The sequence below is a fragment of the Danio rerio genome, chromosome 25 (assembly GCF_049306965.1).
Source record: "Danio rerio strain Tuebingen ecotype United States chromosome 25, GRCz12tu, whole genome shotgun sequence".
In the NCBI taxonomy this organism is placed as follows: domain Eukaryota; kingdom Metazoa; phylum Chordata; class Actinopteri; order Cypriniformes; family Danionidae; genus Danio; species Danio rerio.
The window spans coordinates 15715596-15743481 of NC_133200.1; the positions used below are offsets into that span (position 1 = coordinate 15715596).

At 33.1% G+C, this 27886-nt stretch overlaps 2 long non-coding RNA genes across 5 annotated transcripts in view; both read right to left on the bottom strand.

The window, feature by feature from the left end:
• Positions 1 to 7617, bottom strand: part of LOC137489337 (uncharacterized) — a 62994-nt gene extending 55377 nt beyond the window's left edge. For all 3 annotated transcript variants that reach the window (XR_012400335.1, XR_012400333.1, XR_011008756.2), the window contains exons 1-2: positions 7267 to 7617; positions 6969 to 7073 (exon numbers count right to left, since the gene is read on the bottom strand). This is a non-coding gene — a long non-coding RNA (uncharacterized lncRNA). The remainder of the gene's footprint in view (positions 1 to 6968; positions 7074 to 7266) is intronic.
• A 5061-nt stretch (positions 7618 to 12678) lies between these two features.
• LOC141380939 (uncharacterized) overlaps positions 12679 to 27886 on the bottom strand; it is a 53644-nt gene continuing 38436 nt past the window's right edge. Inside the window, exons 2-4 of one of the 2 annotated variants that reach the window (XR_012400344.1) lie at positions 22977 to 23568; positions 14654 to 14897; positions 12679 to 13780 (exon numbers count right to left, since the gene is read on the bottom strand). This is a non-coding gene — a long non-coding RNA (uncharacterized lncRNA). Of the gene's footprint in view, positions 13781 to 14367; positions 14898 to 22976; positions 23569 to 27886 lie in introns of those variants that run through there. The other variant, XR_012400345.1, reaches the window with a different exon arrangement.

Here is a 27886-nt window from a genome sequence, read left to right on the forward strand (position 1 = left end):
GCATAATTGAGTACATCCCATTTTGAAACAGTCAATAAAGGCGATGTATTTTGATTAATTTAAACAAAACAGATTTATTTAACAGATATATTTATGAAAATATTATTATAGTCACCGAGCAACTTTAGAAATTGAAAGATAATACAATTAAATTCAAGCAAAATATTGCAAAAGAAAATTACAACCTACACAATTTCAACTAAATTTTTCCCTTTTTTTTTTTTTTTTGCTTCTCTTGATTTTTTCTCATTTCTTCATTTGTTTTTAATATTTTTCTATAACACACACTTGGGTGGACTAGTTTTTGGACTGTTATTGTAAGTTATTTTGTTAGATAAGCTGTGGCTTGCACTGACTAATATAATATTGTATAGCTTCCTATTCAAAATATGAAATTAAACGAGTCATTTGTGAAGGGTGTACTTATACATGCTGAGCACTGTACATAGCAAAATATGAATAGAATTTGGCATTGTAGCTAAGTTAACTAGCAAGCACTACATGATTGCACACATATAGTCCTGTAGCTCATCATTGTTGTTTTGGTATTTGTGCATGCCAATAAAAACTGCAAGATGCACAGTATGCGCATGCTTTTTTTGAAAAATATCTTTTTTTGTTTATATTTTCAAAAAAATAGAGCTATAAATAACTTTTCAAAAGTTATAGATGTAAATAGACATCCAAAACAAATAAAAAAGTATAGGTTTCTGATGGAATAATTAAAATGTAATAAAAATACCACAGTTTTACAGTATGACAGTATTGTGGTTACTGCTCTTAAATAAATGATTTTTAAATGTCTGGGTAAAACAAACAAAACATCTTTTCTTTCCCTATTGAACACAGTATATTCTATTTTAACCATTTCAGGCTAAATAGTTAAAATAAATAATTGATTTCTGCTTTCTTCATTAGTTTCAAAAACTCAATATCTTTACAACACATAAAAATAGATTTAAAAAACTTTCATATACTTTAGGAATCGTATAACTTTTTAGCAGTTGTAAAACTTTTTGAAAATGGTTTTCCTCCCTTGCCTACCGTTTAGTCAAAAATGATATTGTATATATTGCTTATTGGACTCCAATTGTAAAGAGTTATTAGGTATTAGCATTAGCCAAGTGCTCCAATACTGACACATCCCCAAGTAATGTCAATTTTGTATTAAAGAAAAACTTTAATTTAAAGGAAGACTTTAATTTAAATTTCAATGTTCTGAACTATATATATATATATATATATATATATATATATATATATATATATATATATATATATATATATACACATATACACACACACACAACACAGTAAAAAATCCTGGCTTCCACACAATCCCTTCATGTCATCCCAACATAAATCAATTAAGTTTACTTAATAATTTTAACGTAAAATTTAAAACAATTAACTTGTCCCCAAAAAACTTAGGAATTGTGTTGTTTCAACTTATTTTAAATATGTAGTTCAAACAAGCAGGAAAACTCATTTTTTGAGGGTATAGTAGTAATAATATAATATTAAATGTGGAAATATAACGTGTTATCAGTATCAACCAAAACTTCCACATCACTGCATCACTAAATTCAACAAAATTGTCTATAGAGTATGAGTGTGTGTGTGAATGAGAGTGTATGGGTGTTTCCTAGTACTGGGTTGCGGCTGGAAGGGCATCCAAGGTGTAAAACATAGGATGGAATAGTTGGTGGTTCATTCCGCTGTGGCAATAATCAGGGACTAAGCTGAGGGAAAACGAATGAATGCATCCCTAAATAATACATAACTTCAATATGGTGTTTCAGAAAAAAACTAAAAAACTGGCTGAAAAATTAGGAGGCAGCTCTCGTTTCCAACCACTAAAAACGGCTACTATTTACACTGCTAAATAGTGTTGAATTCGAAAAGAGAGATAAATGAAGTGAGGGTTAAAGAGGAAGAGACACGGCGAGGGATTGAGAGAGGGAAAAGGGGGGCGAGGACGAGAGCGTGGCCCCCTCAGCAGTGCAGCTGCCCAGCAGGCAGTGGGAAAACAACAGCGGGGTCCTGCACAGCTGTGCCCGGAGTGGGGCCTGTCACTAGCGCTTAGGCTGACAACCACTCGCCGCTCGTTGGGGCCCCCTCACAGGTCATTGGGTGACAGGAGGGGCCGTCATGCTCCACTGAACAACACGCACACACACAGTCACACGCGGCCATCGGCATACTGGGAAAAGGTGTTCGCCACCTCATCTGATTGGCTTGTAGCAACAACTCCATTTGCTGCGCTCCCTGGGCTCCAAATCCATGTTTCTAATTAAGTGTTACCATCACACGAAGTCTAATGAAGATGTGCCCTTTTGAGACGAGGCCGTGTAGTGTTCTGGAGGTGATCATGGTACACATTAATGAACCTCTAATGTGTTTGAGGCATGTGTCAGTCTCGGTTCAAACTAGCTGCGCTATAATATAATTACGCGTGGTCTGAGTTATCCATCCAAAAGAGCTGACAGAAGCACTGGGAAACTTCCTTTCTGCAACAACTTGCTATCTAATGTGATCTACTGTGGGCTACCTTCTCCAGTGGATAGCTCTCCAAGGCCTTTAAATAATTGCTTGATTATTTTGGACTGTTCACATGCTTTCGCAAATAAAACTTAACAAATAGAATGAGAAAGCTTAATGTTATTGTTACATAAATTACTTTAACGTTTGGTCATTAAAGACATTTTTAGGGTTATGTACTACGTAGCTTAGATGACAGCATTAATATTATTTATCACTTTGAGATTTAAATAATTTTGTTAATTATTTATTCCTTCACTTCTTTAGAAAAGCATTGTGATAGTGTTTTCAATGGAGGAAAATGAAGCCAACAATTAGGTTTAAGTCAATTAAGTACAGCTTTGAATAATTATGTTGGTTCATTTTACATACTAAAATAGGTTTCACAAATGTTATTTGAAACATTAAACTAGTATATAATGTGTTCTATCATTATACAATCATTTTTGAACGTTTAATTTAATGCAGACAACAAAAAAGGACCCACACCGTGCATTTGTTTTTTATATATTTTCCACTATTAGTAGGCTTTTTTTTTACTTATATTATTAGTATTCTGATTGCTATACTTTATTTAGCTTTCTTTTTTGTCAATTAAGTACTTATTTTAGTTACTTATTTAGTTACCAGGGTAACATTCATATTTAAATATATATTTATATGTTTAAGTGCTTCAAATTTAGGCTTTTCGATCTAACATTTACGCTTTATTTTTTTTTTTTTTTTTAGTCTTATGGAAATTAAAACTTTTTAAATAACACTTCAAGTTAAGAATACCCACATTTATTTTTTGAGAGTCTGTTTTTGATTCATTTTCAGCAATTACATCTATTAAAATTGATCCCTCTCCGTTAACTGGCCAGTTTAGAGTTCTACCCCTTGACTGTGAGTTAGAGTTGGGTGATGTCGACCAATTTGGCATCGATGTCTAATATGAAACATCGTGATGGACGATGGCATCGTCGTCATAGGCAGCGGTGAATAATTATTTATGAACAATTAAATAATTCATAACAAATTAATTATTTGTAGCCTACCGTTTCAACTACCTGACCCACATGGTCTTTGTTTTACCTAAAACCAAATAAAGAAAGTTACACACAAATTACCACCTATCAATCACTTTTTAATCTGTGTCGTTATAATGGCGTTGACAAATTTGATTGGTAAAAAAGGTGAACGACCAACAGTATATGAGCTAGATTTTCGATAACACGTGTGAAAGCGAAAGATTGAAGCAGTGTACTGATATTGTGACACGTTACCTGAAAGATTCAAAAGACCAAAGAGCCGTTAGATAGAGACAAAATTAATTAAATATCACGTTATATATAACAATCCAATGTGCACTGTTCTCTGGGGCTTTGTGCTCAAAGCACCCACTGACTGCCTGGAGCTCAGACGTACGTGTATGCTGCAGAGCATGCCTGCGTGTGTGGTCACATAATGTACGTTTTCAGCGGTATAGTGTGGAAAAAGGCTTTTTCAGAATCCAAAATGAAATGCCAGTGTTTGGACGTGGATCATTTTTATTCTAAGATGCCATTTTTAAAACTAAGACGTAATAGTGTAAACGCCCAACCCACCTGTCAGTTACTATTTAATTTTTCTGAATTAATATATTTTCTGTCAGTATTAGCTAGGCAGTGTATTTTGTTAAATTACAAAAAAATTATATAGTCTTTGAGGTTCAGTAATAAAATTTATGACATTTGGTTGCCATTCTTGGAGCATGTTAAATCTCTGAAACTTGAAATAGTTTGAGTAGAATGAACGGTTGCTCATCCTGCATTTTTAATTCAACTCATTCTTGACTTAAAACCACAAGTTTGACGAATGTGTCTCCCCCAGCCTATTCAGTTTAATATATTTTCCCTTTTCTCTTTCTTTTATTTATTTATTTTTTCTTATTCTTTCATTATCACTATTTACTTTAATAATCCACCATGCTGCCAACCTCAACTTTCGTTACTGACCTGTTTATATGCTTAATTTGTAAAATGAATGCACATCATATATTGTTTATGCACATCATATAATGTGTTGCACAGTATGAGGGTTATAGTGTTGTTTATTTTTTTTTTTATAATTTTGTACTGTTATATATATATATATATATATATATATATATATATATATATATATATATATATATATATATATCCACACACACACACACAAACACACACATATATATATATATATATATATATATATATATATATATATATATATATATATATATATATATATAATTTGTACTGTTATTTTCTTTTTTTATTTTTGTTTGCTAAATGTAACAAAAATCTGATAAATAAATCTTTAAAAACTACACACTACACACACACACACAATACACACAAGATTAAATAAATATATATACTGTATATAAATATGATTTATTTTAAAATTTCAAAAATTATATTTTATAGAGCAAAGAAATTTTCACAGTATGTCTGATAATATTTTTGCTTATGGAGAAAGTCTTACTTGTTTTATTTTGGCAAGAATAAAAGCAGTTTTTAATTTTTTTAAAAAAATTTTAAGGTCAAAATTATAAGCCCCTTTAAGCTATATATTTTTTGATAGTCTACTGAACAAACCATCATTATACAATAATTTGCCTAATTACCCTAACCTGTCTAGTTAACCTAATTAACATAGTTAAGCCTTTAAATGTCACTTTAAGCTGTATAGGAGTGTATTAAAAAAATTTTTGTAAAATATTATTTACTGTCATAATGGCAAAGATCAAATAAATCAGTTATGAGAAGTTAGTTATTAAAACTATTATACTTAAAAATGTGTTTAAAAAAAATCTCTCCGTTACACAGATATTGTGGGAAAAAATAAACAAGAGGGCTAATAATTCTAATTTCAACTGTATACATTTTTTATGTATATAAAAACATTAAAATAGTTATTGCTTTTAAAAACATTTACTTCACATTTTAGTGTTTAGTTAAAATTATGAATTATTTATCAGCGTTATTCATCAAATAACCTGTACAGAACTCTTTAAATGAAAGTTTAAAACATCATGAAAGATAACATTAAGCTTCAGCTTAAGATGAGCAAGGATTCCCCTGCGAGGTCATGTGGCAAATATTTATACATGTTTACTATAGACGCACGGTTTCTCTGTTTAGCGTCAACGGTGCCAAGTGGGGCATAAACTCAACAAATAAGCAAATCAAATACAATGCACTTGGCTTCAAATGCAGAAGGGGACACCGCTCGCCCTAATGCTGAAACTCCGGTGCTGGGTTGATGAGTCTGAAAGGTTACACACCTATTAAACATGGTGGAAGTATTGTTCTGTGCTTTTAACACATCTGGGCCCATCCGCGGTGATAGCTACTTGTTGCGGTGGCTTGGTGTGACCGAACATTCTGTCATTATGAAATGCGAAGTGGCAAATGCGACGTTGTTAAATTGCATTACAGAGGCTGAAATAAGTCAACAACACGCACCACATGACACAAAATCATACGTATATTATGTACACATCTGTCTTGTATGGTATGGAGAAGTGGCCTCTAGTGTGGTTGAATGACAATGAGGCATGACTTGACTTGACATTTGAGTACTATTATGATAATGTGTCTTTATGTGAATCTGCTAAAATGCTCACACATTTGGATGCAGAGTTCATTTAAGACGTAAGGGGTAGCAGACCAGATCAGGTTCCACACATAATTTCTATGAATATGAAATCAGAGTGAAGTAATAGCACTGGGTTATGAAGCAGCGAGAATGGTTTGAATATGTGAAACCACTGCGTTGTTCAGTGATCACACAAGCCCTTTAAAATGACTGTGATTTTAACTTACATTTGTTGTTACATCGCATTTCCAGCTATACCAACATTTTTTGTGGTAATTATCAGTGAGACAATAAAAAAATTAAATGAAATTGTTATAAATATAATTTATCTCTCTGAACAGCTTACACTGAAGCAAATTTAAATAACATGCTATATTTTACTTAAGGCAAGAAATAGAAAGCATTTTTTGTGATTTATCTGTTGACTTTGAGATGTGTGGGGCTTTTTGCCTTTATATAAAGTGTTTTTCCCCCAATCTAAATGACAAGAAAACATTGAAAATACATTTGTATGTGTTTTTCCAATTACAAATTTATCTGTTGAACATTTTTCCAAAGAGCCCACTCCTCAGTAAAATCTAAAAGTCTGAACACCATATACAATGTTCAGGGTTTTTTTTTTGCTAGAAATGTATGCAAATTAGCATATATTTAATTAACTATTTGCATATGTCAACAACATTTGAGAAAACATTTGCAAGCAATCAATTAAAGATGTACATAGCAATAACATTTAGGTTTTGTTTTATGTATTATATTTTTATCTTAATGGCCTGCAGTGTCTTGTCTAACATATTCTCGCTTCAGTCATTTGTTCTTACCTGTTACCTACTCTCGTGTTTCTTCAAATCTTTGCAGTCAGTTCTGCTTTTTGGGTCATGGTCTGGTTTCTTGCAGGTCTAGTTCATCTCGCAGGTAAATGGTACCTGAGGGAAGAGGAACAAGGCAATATGAATGGCGTTTCAGGTATGGATGGGCTCAATAACAACAATCCATGCGTGTAATAACGAGGACCATTAGTTTTATGAAGGTTATAATGTTAAAATAGATACTTGACTGAACTAATTGTTAAACCCCATAAATATGGTAACACAATCTGTAAAAGTGTACAAAACGTACCTTCGTAGAAAAACCGTTTGTTTGCAAGGTCTTGTAATCAAGAGCAGAACTGGTTTCCTTGAAAATGTTTCGGAGTTCGTTTGTAAAAAAAAAACATTTTGTAAAATGTTTGTAAACGCGTTTGCCTGACGTTAAATGTGAACGACTGGCGCCATTAATGACTCAAAAATACGTAACGGTAACGTTAACAGCGCATATAAAGATTACCGAACAAATTACTCATCTAGATCAAGTCTTTATGATTAAAATATAAGTCACTAATCGTGACGTACTGGTATAATGAGATTACCTGGAGATTAGCGAGCTAATTTGTCAAGTGACTCGGTTCTCATGTCATGGAGACCAAATGATGACGAATCTTCCTGTGTTGCCAGATTTAACGTTATTTTCCAGCCTAAAAACTGTACAAAAACCCGCCAAAACACACAAAAACCGCCTAAAATATTAGATTAATGTTTTATTCAATTTTAATTCACTTAAATCGAAATCAATATAGGTACTTTAACTGTCATAATTTTTAACCATACAGCAAACAACACCAACATTCAGAACCACAACTGGATCACATCGAAACACTGCCCCCTCTCACCCACACACTGCACTTAATGTTAAAGTATATTTTACTTTCGAAATGGGGTATAAATTCATCCTATTTGGCGTTTTATATTTATTTGAACATAATTAGGTGTTGCTTGTCAATCAGACAACGTTTCTATGTTTGTTCTTTCTGTCATGTCATTGGCCTATGAACATTTCCTGCTTGTTATCAGACTATTTCATATCTGTAACAAGAGGCGATTCAAATTTGGAGTCAGATTCAAAAGGGAGTCAGATTTGTCCGGGGAATCCGGTGACTTTGATACAACTTTCCATCATGTCTTCTTGCTGGTGGGACCAAGCGGTTTGCTCTATGCACTGGTCACTACTACCTGAATAGAGTAGGAGCACACAGCACATGCCCAGATTTTGACAACCCGCCTATGGCATTTTTTACCCGCACAATAAAATTCAAAACCGCCCAATCTGGCAACGCTGGGTTTTTCAATGAATGACCAAACAAATGACTTTTCTAAATTGACTCCTTTAGTAAATTAACAATGGTCTTACTACAATATAATTTTAAGTGTATTCTTAAAATACGTGCAGCAAGATGCCCATTCAACTATTGTGAATAAATTTACAGTGAATTAAAACATGACCTTTTAGGCTAATTCTCTTTAGTAGTGAATAAAATATGGCTACACCACACAAAAAAAGGCTACACCACAATCAGTATTTTTAGATTCCTGAGCAATTGTGAATCAGTTCTCCATGAAGAATAACAAATAATGTAGACCACAACCAACCATGTTTTATAGTGACTCTTGAAATTGTTCTCTATAGAGATTCAAAAACATACCTAGCCACTAAAACAGATATAGACTGTTTTCCAGTTGTCAATTAATGACTCTGTGAATCTTTTTAGTTCAACACTGAATAAATAATAAGTACTGAATTTCTGTTCATACTGCAAAGTACAATTAAAGACTTGTATGATAGTTAGTTATTTCATGTAAATATTTAGAAATCTTTTGTTGTATTGTGTTACTTCTTTTTTGCTTGTTATTTTATAGATTGATTTGCTTTTATTTCAACCAAATCTGCATCCCATGAACGTCACCTCAGCCCATCTCCAATTCCACCTTACTGACATCGTTTTTCTCATTAGATAAATTTAGTGACTCTTGGAGCATGATGCTTTTCTGAGCTTCCGAGTTCATTGGAACAGATTAGATTACTCAACAGTGATCCAGCGATGGAGATGGTGTCATCTTCTGCGATTAGGCTTCAGAGGACAATCCCGTCTCCGGATCTCCGGCCCTGGAGGGGAAGCAGTGAGGGGGAAGATCGTTTCGCTTGACACATATTAAAGCAAAGCAAAGCAGATCAGTAGCTTAGAGCTGACCTGTGCTATCTGTTATGTATCGGCCTCAGACTAACTCCCACACTTCATTGATTTCACACCCCTTTTACCACAAATAACTCCCTCTCCTTTACTTGTGTGTGAGGCATTGGGCTGTAAGAACCCTATTGGGTAATTATGAGTCATATAATAAAGCCTATTTCTTCAGGCAAATACAAAGGAAGGCTGTGTATAGCATAATGAGACAAATGCCATTTGAAAGATCCAAAGAGATGGGCTCAAGCAATATGGCTTGATTTAGGAATTATAGTTTCTAAACTGCATAATTCTGGAACATCATGGCGAGAAAAAGTATGAAATCCAGATGAGCCTGAATCAATTCCAGTCACATGTGGATTTCGAACGTGGCCAGAGAATAAACCGCAGCTCGACTCACTGATCTCCAACCACGTTCACTGAACCAGAATGCACCTGAAAACCCAACAAATGTCCTAGTAACACAAAGCAGATGTGGTTAGGAAGAGTATTGTTGTCGAAAACGAAGACCTGGTTTGACCCTCTGAATTCAGTTTGCTATCTGTTTAAAATTGCATGTCTGGAACCCAGCCGCACTGAGATAGTAAGAACAAACACAACACAAAACCCAACTGACAAAAAAGACATTATGTATAATATAAGCCTTGCTACACCCCCCTACAATAACTTAAGTTTCTTTTGAGTTGAAGCATGTCTAATTATATGTTATGTAGATGCTACTTTTAAACAGCACCTTTCCGTTGAGTTAACGAAAGGACTTGCCCTCCACGAGTGCATCGCCACCTCAGACAGAAATGCACGTATCTAATTAATGCATAACGTGTGGGAAGACATATCATCTTCTTTCAAAGAAAGGAAAAAAGTTTCGTCCCAATACACTGCAATTATTAGCTTAGGTTCACGTGTATTTTTTTCCACATGCATTGGAAGCCGTTGAGTTTATTCGCTTCGCTAAACTTAAACAAGGAGACAGTGAGGTGAGGGAAGAATTGGTTTTATCGCTCTGGACTTTCGTTTTAATTTACTTGGTGATTCATAGCGGAAACTATTTCTAAGTCCAACAAGATCATAAAATTGCAACTGTTTGCATTTTTGCATATGCATGTAATCACGGATGGGTAGTTTTCATGATACATGTATTTTAAATAAGTATTTTAAATGCAAAATAGTATTTTGTAAGTTGTTTTGATAGAGTTAATAAAAATATCTTAATATTTTGTATCAAAATGTCTTGTATTTTTGCATTTTTAAAATACTGTAAAATACTTAGTAAGAAGTCTACATTAGTGCTTTCTCAGTTATTTGCTAAGGCTTGAAATAAGACTAGACAATTGAAAAGTACTTAAGATGTTGATCAATATTCAATACTTGGAGTAAGGATAGAAATTATCACATATAAAGAAAGTAGGGGTAGATTCGGGATTCGGGAGCAAGTCAAAATAAGACAGGGAAATAAGACAAACAACATAATAAAGTTCTTCAGTGGCGATGCCTACAACATTCATTTTAAATTCCGCTAGCTGATCTGCAGGGGCTCTTTATAGTTAATTACAAACTTCTACATATTTAATCAGTATGAGACAAAAAATATTGAATAATACTCAGGTCTACAGACTGGAGTATTAAAAACTGTCAAAAACCAAAAACTCAGGTTTAATGGCAGCAAAAACAGAGCATTTTTTTTAGATATAGTCACCTTAGAATTACAAGGTTCTATGTGACATTTTGTCAAAATTGAGTTATTCACATATTCTTATTAAATGACTACTTATTTACATCATGTGATGTTGTTTTTTATAAGTTGTTTACATAAAAAAAGATTTTATCTACAAAGTCTAACTCTAGCTTGGCTCTATAAAGTTCTATTTGTGAGCCAATCAGCATTTCGAATGCAATCATTAGGACCAATCAGGATCAGCTTTCAATGACATTCTTCCGGACTGCTCCATTGACAGCAGGAGAGACCAGAAAGAAACACAAAATCATAGTCAACTAAATAATGCAGAACCGCACAGAATTGAGCAAAAACCTGAAACTGAAAATATGCGTGTAAATGTGATGATTTAGAAGCGTTTTTTTACATTGAGATTAAATGTTCAATTGTACACTGTTAATAAAAGAACCAGTTGTTAAAAATGTAATATATTAAATGTAAAATATTTTTATTTGTGTAAATAAAGTCAGTGAAACATTTTTCAGTGTTTATTACACTCATTTGCTCATTGTCTGTATTTTAATAAAGTGTTTAAATTTGCATTAGAGGGCAAATATTTCAATTTATTCATGGGGCATATAATTCAATAAACATAATTCAATAATTCATATAAAGTGTTGAATTCATCTTAATTACTGTACATAAAATTAACATCTGCAATGGACAAAATATTTAGCACAGCCTTGTATGCTTAATTTGAACAAGACTTTTTTTTTTACTTTTTTTATTTATTAAACTAATAAGAAGATGTATGTTGTATTTCTTAAAAAGTAATACTTTAATTAACGATCTTCCAAATAGAATCTTATAATTCCAAGTGGAAAATTACTTTTTAGAATGAGAGAGTTCTATCTGCATTCGTCCTGTTTTTTTATACCCCAATTTGCAGATTTAAGATATATTTTTTTATAATTTACATTTAAAGTACATTAAGGGTCTCTGTCATGTAAATGTAAAAAAGAAAACTGTTATGCACATGCTGTTTGCTATATGGAATGCAATTCTTTGATTCTCAAATCACAAAATTATTTAGAACAGAGATATAACCTTATAATTGTAAGGCGATGATACGTAATTGCATTGTAATAACATAGTCATAACATTTTATTTACATTTAAAATGTAATATGTGATTAAAGACTTTTATCTTTTGTGCAACTACTTTGTCGTTACATTGTACTTACATTGTTTTTACATCGTTATTACATAAAAAAAATTGTATAAACATGTTTCTTTGTATATTTCAAGTACAGTATTTGTGAGTTCATATGTTAATATACACAATACAAATGTAATTACAATCTCCTATTTTGGATGTAGTGACATTGTTATTATATTGTTATAACATTGTAACTACATCTGAAATTGTAATTGCATCCGAGATAATATTTATAAATGTAAATGTTTCTTTACATTTAGTTATAGGTTATTTATAGTTTAATACAACTAAAAACAAATACAACTATAAACATGTTTCTTTGTATATTTCAATTACATTATTTGTGTATTTAGATGTAAATATACACAGTACATAGGAAATTACAAACGTGTATTTCCACTGTAATTACATTGTCATTACATTATAATTACTAAGTATTGTCATTGTACTTACATTGTTTTAATGTTGCAATTACATCTGAGGTGTCATGCAAATACAAACTTTGTGTGCATTTATTGTGTAGTTACATTGTATTTACTATGTCATTACATTATAATTACAATGTAATTACATCCAAGAAAATGTCTTTCTTTTTATATTACAATTACAGCATCTGTGTATTTATATGTAAATATGCACAGTACATATGTAGTTACAACTTTTATTTTGTATGTAATTACATTGTCATAACATTCTAATTATTATTTAATGACATTATAATTACAATACTATAGCATTGTTAATACATTGTAAATGCATCTGAGGTGTAATATGTAATTACAAACCTTTATCTTGTGCCCATTCACTGTTGTTACATTGTAGTTACAATGTCATTACATTGTAATTGCATTGTAATTACATCTAAGATAATATTTAAAAATGTAATTGTTTCTATTTGGATATTTAAAGTTGTATAAGTAAATATAAACAATACACATGTAATATGTAATTACAAACTTTTATCGTGGATGTACTTACTATGTCGTTAAATTGTATTTACATTGTAGTTACATACAATATAATATTTATAACTGTAAATACTTCTTTGTATATTGCATATACAGTATTTGGTTACAGTTGTATACGTAAATATACACAGTAACATGTATTAACAAACTTAATTACCGTCATTACATTGTAGTTACATAGTTTTTTACCTTGTACTTACATCCAAGAATTGATTTATAAATTCATAAACTTATATTTATAAACTTATGTTTCTTTGTATTTTTCATACACAGTATTTGCATATTTATGCGTAAATGTACACAGTACACATGTACTTACAAACTTTTAGTTTGGATGAACTTACTATGTCCATACATTATAACTACTCTGTAATTACATTGTATTTACATAGTTATAACATTGTAACTACATCTATGATAGTATTGTAAATGACTTTTTGTATATTTTATGTACAGTACAGTATGTTTTATATTGTTTATAGAAGACAACAATTGCAAAAAAAAAATTATAATAGAGATTAACTAAAATAAAACTGGAGATTTTATTAGTTTTCAGAAATTCTGATTTTACATTGAGTAGTGAAGAAAAAAAATGAAATCGCCCGTATTGTATGAGTACATGTGTGAATGCAAGAATGTATGTGTGTTTCCCAGTACTGAGCTGTGGCTGGAAGGGCATCCTCTGTGTAAGACACATGCCGGAAAAGTTGACAGTTCATTCCACTGTGGTGACTTCTGAAATAGAGAATAAGTCAAAGGAAAATGAGTGTATGAACAAGCAATATACATTATTTCAAATTAACATGCAATGATGAATTTAAAAAGTGTTTTTTTTGTTTGTTTTTTTTTTTGAGTAAAAAATTGTAAAAAATTTGTATATGCTTGATTCAACATAGGCTTGGTTGTTTCAGAGAAAATCATTTTAGACTTATAACAATATATATGTACATAAATATTAATACACTATTACATATTTATATATATATATATATATATATATATATATATATATATATATATATATATATATATATATATATATATATATTTATTTATATAATTATATAATTTGATGAATTATGATACTGAGTCATAATGCAAAGTGTTTCTGAGTAAAAGAGATTTTTTTTTTCAATTAAGAAAAATGCTCTTTGCATATTTGTTAACATTACATCGTGCATTGCCTAGGTGATGTCATCCTATTTTGAAGCATTTTAGAGGAAGACTTGAAATGAATAGTTATGTATACATGATGGGGAAACTATTATTTGGAAAAACATGCACACATTACCTACTAAAATACCTTATAATCCAACATATTTCAAAGCAAAACAAAATGTTTAATGAAGGAAGAAATGCATATTCATTGACACTATCCAATAGACTGCATGACCTATGATTTCATCAGAAATGAAAGTCACTCTACATATGTAAAGCAATATACTATTACATAATATCTATATTTTTATTATTGCTATTTATTTATTGGGGGAATTGGGGGGAAATTAAATCAATCATGTGTGTCTGTTTATACTCTCACAGTGGGCAAAATAACTCGCTATGTGACTTTGAGCCAGTGTGAAGAAAAATCCCTGGTCAGAACATTACTTCATGCTGAGTCTCAGCTAATCCTCTTGCGATGAGAAGTATCTTCTCATCCTTTGGCTCTGATGTGAAGGGGAACGAGACAGTGACAGGGGTCACCTCAAACTGAGATTAGGGCTGGCAGCTTATTGAGTCCTGCAAACACTGAGCCCTGTCCTGCAGAAAAAAGCATCCCTCGTTCGTCTCTGGTAATTCTTTTCTTTCCAGCTGTGGCTCTCTCAGTCAGTGCTTGGTTTGAAACAGAGGTCTGTGGCAAAAGCGAGATGAGAACATGCATTAGATTGGAGATTTTGGATGTTTTAAAAAAACTACTTTAGTAGAAAATATATATACTTTTGGTTGAAATGAATTTACCATTATAAATATGATATGGAATATCATTAATATTAAATTAAGCAGAGTATATGAAAGGTGGACACTGGAGGTCAATAGAGTAGCCAACATACACACTACCTGAATCAGTCACCTATCCAAGTTTTAGGAACAACAAATAATAACTTGACTTCTAATTGATCATTTAGTATCAGAAATGGCTTATGATAAAGGGAAAGTCTTCTAAATTATGTTTATTTTACCTAAATAAAATATGATCATGCCTAATTATTTAATTAGGACAGTAGGGTCTGACTTTGCTTAGACAAAAGTCTTGTCACTTAACAGAAATAATTACAGTATAGAATATAAAATAATGGTGCAGTGGAAAAATAATTATTATTGTGTATGTCTGTCATAAACATGGACGCCTACATCCATCTCTGCAATGACTCAAATAACTTATTAATAAAGTCATCTGAAATGGCAAAAAAATATCTTCTTGCAGAACTCCCAGAGTTCATGAACATTCTTTTGATTTATCTTCAATGCCCTCTCCTTTATCTTACCCCAGAGATGCTCAATCATATCCATGTTTTGTGACTAGGCTGGCCAACCTTGGAGCACCTTAACTTCCTTTGCATTCAAGAACTTTAATGTGGAGGCTGAAGTATGAGAAGGAACGCAATCCTGCTGAAGAATTTGCCCTCTCCTGTGGTTTGTAATGTAATGAGCAGCACAAATGTCTTGACTTCTCAGGTTGTTGAAGTTGCCATCCACCCTGCAGATCTCTTGCTTGCCCCCATACTGAATGTAACCCCAAACCATGATTTTTTTCTTCACCAAACTTGACTGATTTCAGTGAGAATCTTGGGTCCATTTGGGTTCCATTAGGTCTTCTGCAGTATTTGTCATGATTTGGATGCAGTTCAACAGATGATTCATTGTTAAAATTTACCTTCTGCCTCTTTTCCAAATGGTCAACTGGAAGTCAAGTTATTATTTGTTGCTCTTACTGCGATCGATGACAAAAGTTTTGTCAGGTAGTGTAGTAATCAACATACTCCTCATTTGATTACATTTTATATTTTAATATTCAAATCAGGCATTATTTGAATAATTATGCACTTATTTGCACTGCAAAAAAAGTCATAATCAATTCACATTTACAACCTGTTTTTAAAGACTTTCAGAATCTCGGCTGGCTTAGTTGGCATTTCTGTGTGGAGTTTGCATGTTCTCCCTGCACTCGCTTGGGTTTCCTCCGGGTGCTCCGGTTTCCCCCACAGTCCAAAGACATGCGCTATAGGTGAATTGGGTTGGCTAAATTGTCTGTAGTAAATGAGTATGTGTGAATGTGTGTGTGTTGATGTTTCCCAGAGATGGGTTGCGGTTGGAAGGGCATCCGCTGCGTAAAACTGTGCTGGATAAGTTGGCGGTTCATTCCGCTGTGGCAACACCGGATTAATGAAGGGACTAAGCTGAAAAGAAAATGAATGAATGAATGAATGAATTTTATAATAAAATGTTATACACAGTACATATAAAAGGCCAATTGAGCATTAAAATGTCATTCTACAAAATCTTTTCAAATAAATAAACTGTAAATTTTTTCAAAAAACCAATAAAAAATATATTGTAACTGAAATTTACAGATAAAATGTATAAAGTGAGACAAAAGAAACCTTTGAATGGGTAGTTTAGATCAGTGGTTTTTAAAGTGGGGATCGGGACCCCCTGGGAGGGAGAGCAGGGGGTCGCTTGGTGATTTCCAAAAATCTCATATATTTTATTAAACTATTAGAACTATCATATTTTATCCATAACATGCAGAATATAAAATAGTTTTTAACTTATAATATATTTAATATATAGTTAATATTTAATAGTTACATTAAAAAACATGCAAAAAAAAGTCATCAGCGTTGACACTTTTTTTCATTGTATTGCCACCCCAGGGGTTATTATGCTAGATTAACATCACAGCAATAGTGTTAGTTGCAGCAGATTGATTTTATGATACAATGTTAAACTTTGACATCTTTATGGCACTCACATACTGTACATAAAAAAAAAGACCACGAGTGAACAAAGAGGACGATCTCCAAGTCTTGTGCTGTAAACATTGTGCTCACCATTCTCATTAAGTGAAATGAATATTAAATTAAACAAATGAATAATCATTATTAAAAATAGACTGTTGCATTTTTGTGTCATCAATAAGCTTGTTTATATAGTACCTATTGTAGTGTGTGAACCATTTTATGCAATATTAGTATGCTTATAACCACCTCCGAGCATAGAGAGGGTCGCGAGTCACTGGTGTTGTTATTTTAGGAGTCGCAGGCTAAAAAGTTTGAGAACTCCTGGTTTAGATTATTCTTTACATTAGACTGAAAAAACTGTATAAAATATACACAGTAAAATAAATGCAGCCATAAATATACAGTAACATACAAAAACAGTATTAACAATTCTTTGCGTAAACCATCTATATCTTTCAATTGACCTAAAACAGCACATGTACCAAGTACATGAGATAATCTTTCCTCTAATTATCAATTGAGACAAGTGTTCTCAGAGAAAGGTAATTATAAAATTAGCAAATATTACAAAATAATCTTGTAATTGAAATCTACAGATGCAAATTGTTTAAGTGAAACAAAATAAACATTTAATTTGGGTTATATTTTTTTTACATTAGATTTAAAAAAACTGTATAAAAACCCTCAAATCTCAGAACTGACAGACATATACAAAAACAGTATTTACAATTCTCCACGTAAACCATCTATATCTTTCAATTGGCATAAAACAGCACATGCACCAAGTACATGAGATAATCTTTCCTCTAATTATCAATTGGACAAGTGTTCTCAGAGAAAGATAATTAATCAAATTAACAAACCCCTAGCAGAAATAGACTAATTAGCAAATGTTAAGACATTCGCACGCTCGTACGAGACTAATTTGATTAATACCGCGTTTTCCTCTCCGATTTAGACAAAACATCAGATCAATTAACTGCTTGAAAAGACACTCAACATCTGTCCTAAATTAGCTTTGATTTCAAAGCAGTCAACCTTGAAATTTCCAACATTTGATCAAGAGTCTTTCGGAGCTCAGAGCAAGAGTGAAGTAATCTGCGAATTACTGTTATTGTAAAGATAATTCCTCTTTACAAACTCTCATTTTATTGGTAGTCCAAGTGAACTTGGTGACAACTTCGTAATTACTCCACGAGTTTCAGGCTTCATTTGACCTAATTATTAAACTTGCACATTTATATTAACAACCACGGAAGCTTGTTGTATTAAATGTTACTGCAGTCCAGATTTACTGTATTTGAGTCTCAGCAGTCTTGACTTAATGCAGATCATTGTTCACTGAGGAATGAATCTGACCTCATGGATTTGAACTCCGGTCTGTTAAGAGGTTACAGGGATCAGGGTTATTGTCAGTGAAGGGTTGGAGAAAAAATTCTCAAAGCCAAACCTTTGTGGGTGTGAAAAGCTGAAAAAGGTCACATGTGATCTTATTGGTTTTTACATATACTTGAAATATTAGTAATATCCTTCATACTCTAAACAAGAATTTTTTATGTTCTTGAAATTTTATTTAATGAAATGTAATTTATTTATTTTCCTGCGTCATGCAGAATATGTAAGCATTAGCTTATGTAAGTTAATGTAAGGAAGTGGAAAACTTCTTGGAATTGAATAAAAAACATGAATACAAATTAAACCAACTTAGCATAATATAAGGTAAAAGCTATATAAATAGCATAATTTAATATGGCTATAGACTATTTTGACTTTTATGACTTATTTTTAGGAAAGGTACATATCAGTTTTGCATCTAATTATGAATATTAATGAGAAATCCTAGCAAGCATTTTTTGGTTTTTAAAAGATTTCTAATAGAATATAATCGTCTTGGCAAAAACATATTATCAGTGTCAGTGAAAATCTAATAGACGTCTAAGAATAGGCCAAAACAAGACTAGTCATTAAATAAATAGAAATGAATGACTACACACATAAAGTCTGTCTAATCTGTCTATTTGATGACTGGTCTAGTTTTGGGCTATTATGTCTATTAGATATTTATTGACAGCCCAAGTTTAGCCTTGTTTTAGCAAAGCTGTCAACGTTTCGATGTTTATTAGACGTCTATTAAAACTGTTTGCTGGGATTACTGTAGTTTATTAAGAGCTTTTGTTAGATTTCATTTCATTTTTTATTTTTGCTTTATTATTCTTAAAGCACATTAGGTAGCTAAAAAAAATGACATACATTTTCGTGAAAAGTTCATCTTTATTATACTTTATTACTATATTATGCACTGTAAAAAAATGCAGGGTTCCACACAATAACATCATGTTGTCCCATTGCAAACTGATTAGGTTTACTGAATTGTTTTTACAACAAAAGTTGATTGAACATAACATAGGTTTGTCCCCCAAAAAACGGCAATAATTTTGTTTTGTGTGTGTGTGTGTGTGTGTGTGTGTTGGGGGGTGGGGGGGGGGGGGGGTTTAAATGACTAAATTGAACAAGCAGCATAAATATTGTTTTTTTTTTTGAGTGTACAAACTTATGAAGGGATTCTTTTTACTTAGAATCTGCATTTCAGTGTTAATTTCGACAGTAGCTTTAATTTCAGTTTTAGACTAAATTTGGAAATATTTTAGTCTTCCAAATCAGTTTAGTTTTAGTCTAGTTTTATCCAACTAAATTTCATAAGATTTTAGTTGAATAAATCTACTCTACACTCAAATAACATTTATTGCTTATTTAAAATGGACTCAAATAACAATTCTTGAGTTTTTAGGGGGTGCATAGCTTCGATCAACTCATCGATTTGCATTGAGACGTCTTGAAGGGATTGTGTGGAACCCAGCATTTGTTTTACAGTGTAGATTTAGTTGACTAAAATATATTTTAAATTATATATCACTAACCCTAACCAAATGAACACTGCTGCCCAAAAAGGGGAAAAAACGTATTTAAACGTTTGTGTCAGTGTTATTTTTGAATCCCTAATCATAAATATGCATTTTCCTTTGCAACTAAAGCTGACATTAAACATTCCTTCATTTATTTTCTTTTCGGTTTAGTCCCTTTTTTAATCTGGGGTCGTCACAGCGGAATGAACTGGCAACTTATCCAGCAAACGTTTTACGCATCGGATGCCCTATCAGCTGCAACCCATCACTGGGAAATATCCATACACACTCATTTACTACGGACAATTTAGCTCACCCAATTCACCTATACCACATGTCTTTGGACTTGTGGGGGAAAACAGAACACCTGGAGGAAACCCATGCAAACACAGTGAGAACAAGCAAACTCCACACAGAAAAGTCAACTGACCCAGCTGAGGCTCAAACCAGTGACCTTCTTGTAGTGAAGTGATTGTGCTACCCGCTGCACCACCATGTCGTTCTTGACATTAAACAAGTTAAAGTTATTGTATAAAAAAAACTAGTTTTGTTGGTTTACTGTAGTTGGCTATAATATTCATAGTTTGTAATTAAAAATAGACACAATTCAAAGATAAACAAGTCAGGCATTTACTGTAACTTTAACTTAAAAAAAATAAGATTCATATTGTATATGATATTTATTAATGTATGCAAAACTGTCCACTCATGTTCCATCATGAAATCAAATGAAGATGTACAGTCAAAAGAAACTGAGACTCAGACCTCATTGAGCAACAGCATCAGGGGACAAAACCAAATAGTTTCTGGATGGCTGCTCAGCTCAACCTAAGGTGACGTACCAGGCAAGATGGAGGCCAGACTCCACACAGCTGCTTGCTGCTCCCTGTGGCCCCTTACTTGGGAACACTCACCCACATCTCAGGGGCCATAAGCTAAGCTCGAGGGTCCCCTGAGACCAATTTCTGCCATCCCGTGGCCCGGGCTGTCATTTAAAAGAGCAACTAAAGACAAGCAGCGTGTTTATCTGAAGTGTTCGGATGAAAGCTAACTAAGAGGCTGCAAACACATTTCCGGACTAAGCAAGATATTGTTATGTCTGGAACATAAAATAAATCCAATAAAATGCAGACTTTTCTTCTTAACTTTAATCCTGGAGGATCAAAAAGGTCTTGTTAAAAAATAACACAGCAGGTGTTTAGTGTTAATGTATTAAAAATGCTACATAATACAAGTAGAAGTAAACCACTTAGAAATATATATATAGCCTAAATGAATAGCACAAATACAGAACATCTAGATGACGGATATTTTGTAGTGTAATATGTTAATTAATATGGGAGATATAATTTCTTTCTTTCTTTCTTCATCTTTAAAATCTATATGGGTCAAAGGCCCTTTCGATGTCTGTATATATTAATGTATTAAGTAATGTCAAAACAGAATATTCATTCATTTTCTTGTCTGCTTAGACCCTTTATTAATCTGGGGTCGCCACAGCGGAATGAACCGCCAACTTATCCAGCAAGTTTTTTACGCAGCGGATGCCCTTCCAACTGCAACCCAACTCTGGGAAACATCTACACATGCACACACACACAAGCATACACTACGGACAATTTAGGCTACCCAATTCACCTGTACCCATGTCTTTGGACTGTGGGGGCGTACCCGGAGGAAACCCAGGCGAATGCAGGGAGAACATGCAAACTCCACACAGAAATGCCAACTGAGCCGAGGATCGAACCAGCGACCCAGCAACCTTCTTGCTGTGAAGGTTGCGTCGCCCATCAAAACAGAATATGTTCAATTTAAATCTTAAATCTAAAAAATGTACAATAATAACTTTATATTAAATAATAGTTAACAATAATAGTTCATCATAATAATTTATGAACTATTAAACATTCAGTTAAAGAGACATTTACCTTTCACATGTGCTCATAATAAATAAGAACACCCCTTAAATAAATAAATGTATATATTTATATATATATATATATATATTTATATGTATATATATATATGTATATATATATATATATACATACACACACACATTCATTTTTCTTCATTTTTCTTCAGCTTAGTCGCTTTATTCATCATAAATTCCAATCAAATATGCAAAGACTAAGATAATATTATTTAAATGTTTGTGTTGGTGTTATTCTAGTATAATGGGGACTGTAATTTTTCATTAATAATTCAAATGAGAAATTTAAGCTGTATTTAAGCTATTTTCAGAATGCAGCAAAACATTATGCAGACTAAACAAAAATCCTGTTTTGTCTGGACCACAATAAAACATTAACATGCATTCAGCAAGTCTACATGTTCATATATGAGTACACCCACCACAAATCTCTCATATAAATGAATATTTTCTATAGGAAGATATTCAATATTATTTGTGCATCTACATTAGTTTAGTCAGTACTGAAGCCAAATCTGGAGCTAATCTAACAAAATAATTTTTGATAATGGTTCAAAAATTAGTAACCAAAATTTCTTTTAGGGAAAAATATTCAATAAAATGTTCAAAAATAGCGAAAATCAAGAGAAACAAACAATATATAATATAATATAATATATATAATTTTGTTGAAATTTTGTAAGTTGTATTTCCCCCCAATATTTTGCATGAATTTAAATGTATTATCTTTCCATATCTAAAGACGTTCTGTGACTAAAATAATATCTTAATAAATATACCTGTTTAATAAATCTGTTTGTTTTTTTTTTTGCACCAATATATATGACCCATATTCACTGGGAATTGATAAATATACTGTATTCATTATGTGTTTTTAACAGCATAAATTGGCTTCTGAAGTCAAACAGCAACATTAACTCAAGTCAATAAACAAATCATCATTACTTCTTCTAAAACATCCACAGGAGGACCATCATGGCGCGTAAACGATTTTGCAATTTATTTATTTATTTTTTTCATCCGTCCATCCCAACTTTCTGCAAGAGCTTTCTCTCATCTATTTACTCCTAAATACACGCCGGCTCGGACAAAAATGGATATAAGCAATTTGCTCTAATATACTTTTCAATTACCGCTTGGCGTCAGAAGGCAGAAGAGGATATGATGAGTGGGTCAGGGCGGCCCCAAAACAATGACAGGGCCCCGGAGCCTCGGGCCCCCTGCGGCTCTCCCATCTGCAGTCATTACAGTGACTAGTCAGACATGAAGGAAAAAGCCCACTCTCTGCTCTCTCTGTCACACAGCCGTCAGGCAGGACAGCGGAGACAGATAGAAAGATGCCACTACGATTTCATGTGCCACTCTGCGGGCCTCGCTCCAAACCATCCATTATCAAAATATTAGTGGGCGAACGGTGTCGGAGGACACAGCAGTATACTAACAGTTAGACTCCCATCAGTGAGTGATTATTCAGCAATATTAGAAAAACGGCCATGACTGAAGCCCCCTTCTAAGTTGCATAAACCTTATACCCTTTCCAAGGGGGGTGCTCATCAAACAAATAGTCAGGGGCCCGTTGAACTCCAGCCTGGTTGTGACCTCGGCTTCAGAAGGATTATCCGTGGACGCTGCGAGGACCACATGACTCATCGATGAGTGGAAATAGACTTGTCATAAGCATAGGGAGAAGTCAGTCAACTCCAGCTCCAGGAAAGGCTCTTGAACCTAGGAGACAAGATGCAGAGAATTATCATGTCAGAGATGGCGGACTGAAAAACAGGCGCTGGGACAAACCCCTGCTACACGATTTTAATGCGTCTGACCAGTAGGGGGCCATAGAGGATTAGTATTGGGCTCAGAAAGAGAGTGACCTCATGAGTAACTTCATGAGCAGCAGAGTCAAATAACACAGGGAAAATCGCTGGGAGAACAGAACTTTAAAGAAAGTGTGTGGATTTAACTGTTTATTTTAACAGTTACTTTAAATATGGTTACATTTTGTTAAGGCTATGCTTTATCTCAGAGATAAACATTTAATTTTAAGTTCATTAAAGCTTCAAATTTTTGTTTTAGTTCAGAAGAATATAACTTTCAAAAATGATGCATTGGATTTACTAAATTATTTTAAGGTAAGTGGTTGCAAAACAAGAGTGACATGATGTCTCAGTGACTAGCACTGTCGCCTCACAGCAAGAAGGCCACTGGTTTGAGTCCAGGCTGGGTCAGCTTGCATTTCTGTGTTGAGTTTGCATGTTCTCCCAATGTTGGCGTAGGTTTCCTCCAGGTGCTCCAGTTTCCCCCACAGTCCAAAAACATGTGGTAAAGGTGAATTGAATTAACTAAATTGGCTGTAGTGTATGTGTGTGAATGAGTATGTATGTTTTCCAGTACTGCGTTGCAGCTAGAAGGGCATCCGCTGGGTAAAACATATGCTGGATAAGTTAGTGGATCATTCCGCTGTGGCGACCCTTGAAGAATAAAGGGACTAAGCTGAAGAAAAATGAATAAATGAATGAATGCAAACAATTAATATGGGCTGAATTTAACTAAATAATTTATTTTGCTTAAATCCTGCATATAAAAATTGTTTGCAAACACTTAGCTTAAAAATTAAGTAAATCCAATGAACATTTTTTTTTCAGTGTGCTATCATTACTAAAAAAAAAAAAAAAAATTGATAATAATAAAATAATGGGCTAAGACATTCTTCTGACAATAACTTTTGGCACAGAAAATTTAGCATTATAATGAAATTAATATAATCCAACATTTGGTAACCCTAAAAGTTCAACTCCCTACAGTTCTGCTTATATCCCTGCAGGCTTGACGTGATATTGACGTTGTACCCCAACGTTGTGGGGACGTTGCATTTTGTTTGGAAATGACAATTTATAATCATCCAAATATCAATTTCTACTCATGTTACACCTTGACATTGTGTGGACGTTATCACTATGACATCTATCAGATGTTGGATTTTGGTCACTTTCCAACACAATCTTAAATCAACAAAATATCAACGTAATTGGACGTTATTGGAAGTGAAAATAATGTTGTCCTTAGACGTTGACTAGACATTGAATTTTGGTCACCTGACGTCATGATCTAAATCTAACCTAATATTTAAGTCAAATGATGTTGTGTGCCCGCTGGGTTTTTGACTTCAAAAGTATTTTTATAAGCCTGCAGAATCTAATAGCAGAAAAAAATTGAAAAAAAAGAGTGTGTGAATATAACTGTTTTTGTTGTTTTTTAAATGAAGCTGTTTAATTAGGTTTAATTAAGCAGAGATTAAAGGTCACTTTGCAAAATATTTTATGAAACAACTGTTCTTTAACTGTTTTAAACTGTAAAACAGATAAACTTGATACTTCATAACACCTCTTATCATTTACAGATAAATTGCAGGATTGCCGGATTTCTTCGACCCCATAGGAATTAAAACTGCAGGACCTAATTTCTTTCTTTTTTTTTTTTTTTTTTTTTTGAAGAACAATTTTTATTTTAAACATTGTCATACAGATTGACAAAGGTTTAGTTTGTTTGTTTAGCAAAAAAAAACTTAACAAAAAAAAAAAAACAATACAAAAACAAAAATACAGCAAGAATAACATAAATTTAAGATAACTTAATACACTTTGAAAGAAAAAAGATAAATAAATAAATAAATAAATAAATAAATAAATAAATAAATAACGATACTAAGATTACACAATAGAGCAATAACATTTTTGTCCAATCTTTATTCACTCAAAAAATAACTGATTGAATAAATTCAATTTAATTGAGGGCAGGATTTCCATCCAATATATTTGTTTAGCAAAAACAACAAAAAAAACTATTAACACAATTATATGCTTGTAAGTTGGTCCAACATAATTTTCTCAAATAAAACTTTGAATACATTTGTATTCAAACTCAAAGGTTTGATAATATCATGTATGTCTATTATGTGTCGTACCTTTCGAAGTCTCTTAGTTTTATTTTAAGTTATTCTAAATGAACTAAAAGAACCATTTTAAGCATATTTCCTGAATTACGTATACAGTTTATTGAGACTTATCTCAGAACTAATTTTAGGACAGTTATTGCTCACTAAGCAAGGAGCAACAAACTGCATTTTTGCTAATTAAGCTGCCAATATCTGAACCATGGGTGCTTTTGCAAGGTGGTGGTAACCTCTAAACTCAAAGCATTACATGAAACTTTTCTAAATCTTCTTAAGTGAAGATTAAAGTCTAACAAGGCTTTTTATAAACTTTAAACATCTAAAATTACTTTTATTGTCAACATTTCCCATGCTAAGCATGCTGGGAACTTCAAATCCCCTAACCAAGAAGTTGGACCAACACGATTTCTTCATGTTGTCTCAACACATCAGAGCACAAAACAGCGAATGGAGAGCACGAAAACAAAGAACGCATCATGTGAGAAATGAGATGCTGCGTTCTTCCCTGGTTCTTCCTGATGGTCACATGACTTTTACACGGTTTTAACTGAAAATTATTTCAACATTACAGCATTCGTACGATTTATTGCTTTTCCCCTTTTCACAATATATACTATGCATGAAGACCTTACAAATATAAGATACACAATATAAATAACACTAATTTTAATACGAATTTCAGCAAACAAACACCCTAAATGTGTTTATGCCTTTTAAAGATTTTCATGGTAATGTTTACTTTCACCGTTTCATTTAGGGAAACCCCTGAGACAAATAGGTAATATCTCTGAACTTTAATAATAAATCTATATTAAATGCTACGCTTCCCACATCCATAATTCTGCCTGAATGACTTCTGGGACTTCTCAAGCGAATTTTGCGCATCTGCATCAATGCATCCTTGATATCAAGAACACATCCGGGAACTTTCACGCGTCCTCTGTTCTTGCGCTTTTGAGTTTTGGAACTGAACTTTGGCGGTTGATGATGATGTTAGCACGAGAACTCGAGGACACAATATTCACATATTGAGAAACAGCCTGTAGATCGGTAGCAGGCAAAAGATTCGAGAATAACACTTATTTAGGTGATTCAGAGCCACATCTTTTTTTTTTTGAGAGAGCGACAATATATCTTTATTTATCGTGCATTTTTGATTGTTTACAATGAAGAACGGAATGGCTATGTTATAAACTTCAAATAAGACACTTTTTGAAAAACCATATGACCTGCTCTTTAAAACAATGTCTAACAATGTAGCCTAATGATGAACAACCAAGTTGCAGAGAAGAAATACAACATCTTGCCAAGAAATACAGTTTAAAACTCAATCTGAAGAGCGTTTTTTCACTTCTTATTTTGCAGAATCTATGAAGCCCTCAACGCCACCAACACACCATCCCGGTGCTCGACACAAAGCCGCATCTAAAATCTCCAGCTGCCCACGGAGACAGTGAGTGAAACTAATACAAGCCCTCGCGGCTCTCATCAAACCACATGAAGGCAGAAAGAGACAGGCCTCTGCTTCCCACACACAGGCGACAGGAATCGTCCCCGCTCCGCTTCTAATTGAGAGGTGAGTGGCAAATGAAGCCGGACATACAGCTTTTTCCCTGGAGACCCAGCGGCACAGGTCAACGCCTACTTCACACCCTCTGAGCCAAGAAGATGAGAGGAAACATGGAGGATTTTGCCTAGTCTGGGTTTTAAATTTGGGAGTTTGCCCAAATGGCTGCTCTTATACTGTCAGGGTGTTGTGTGAAGTGTTTGAAGGCCAGCGGGGACAGTATTGCACCCTTAGTGGACTTGTTCAACCATCTTTTACTTGAGTTTTGTGTTTTTTTTCAGTTACACAAGTGATGAAGCTGTCTAATTTGCGTTGAAAGAGATTGTGTGTTTGATTGGGGCTAGAGAGCAACTTAACCCCTTCGCACCCTGTGTCAATTACAATGGACATCTCACTTCAGCCCATGTTTTTTTGTGGTTTTTGAGAATTTCATCTAATTTAAAGCCTGCAGTCCTCGAGAGTGGACGATTGTCATCAAATCAAATGGTGGTAAGGTATGTTGTAATTTGAAAAACAAAAAAACACTA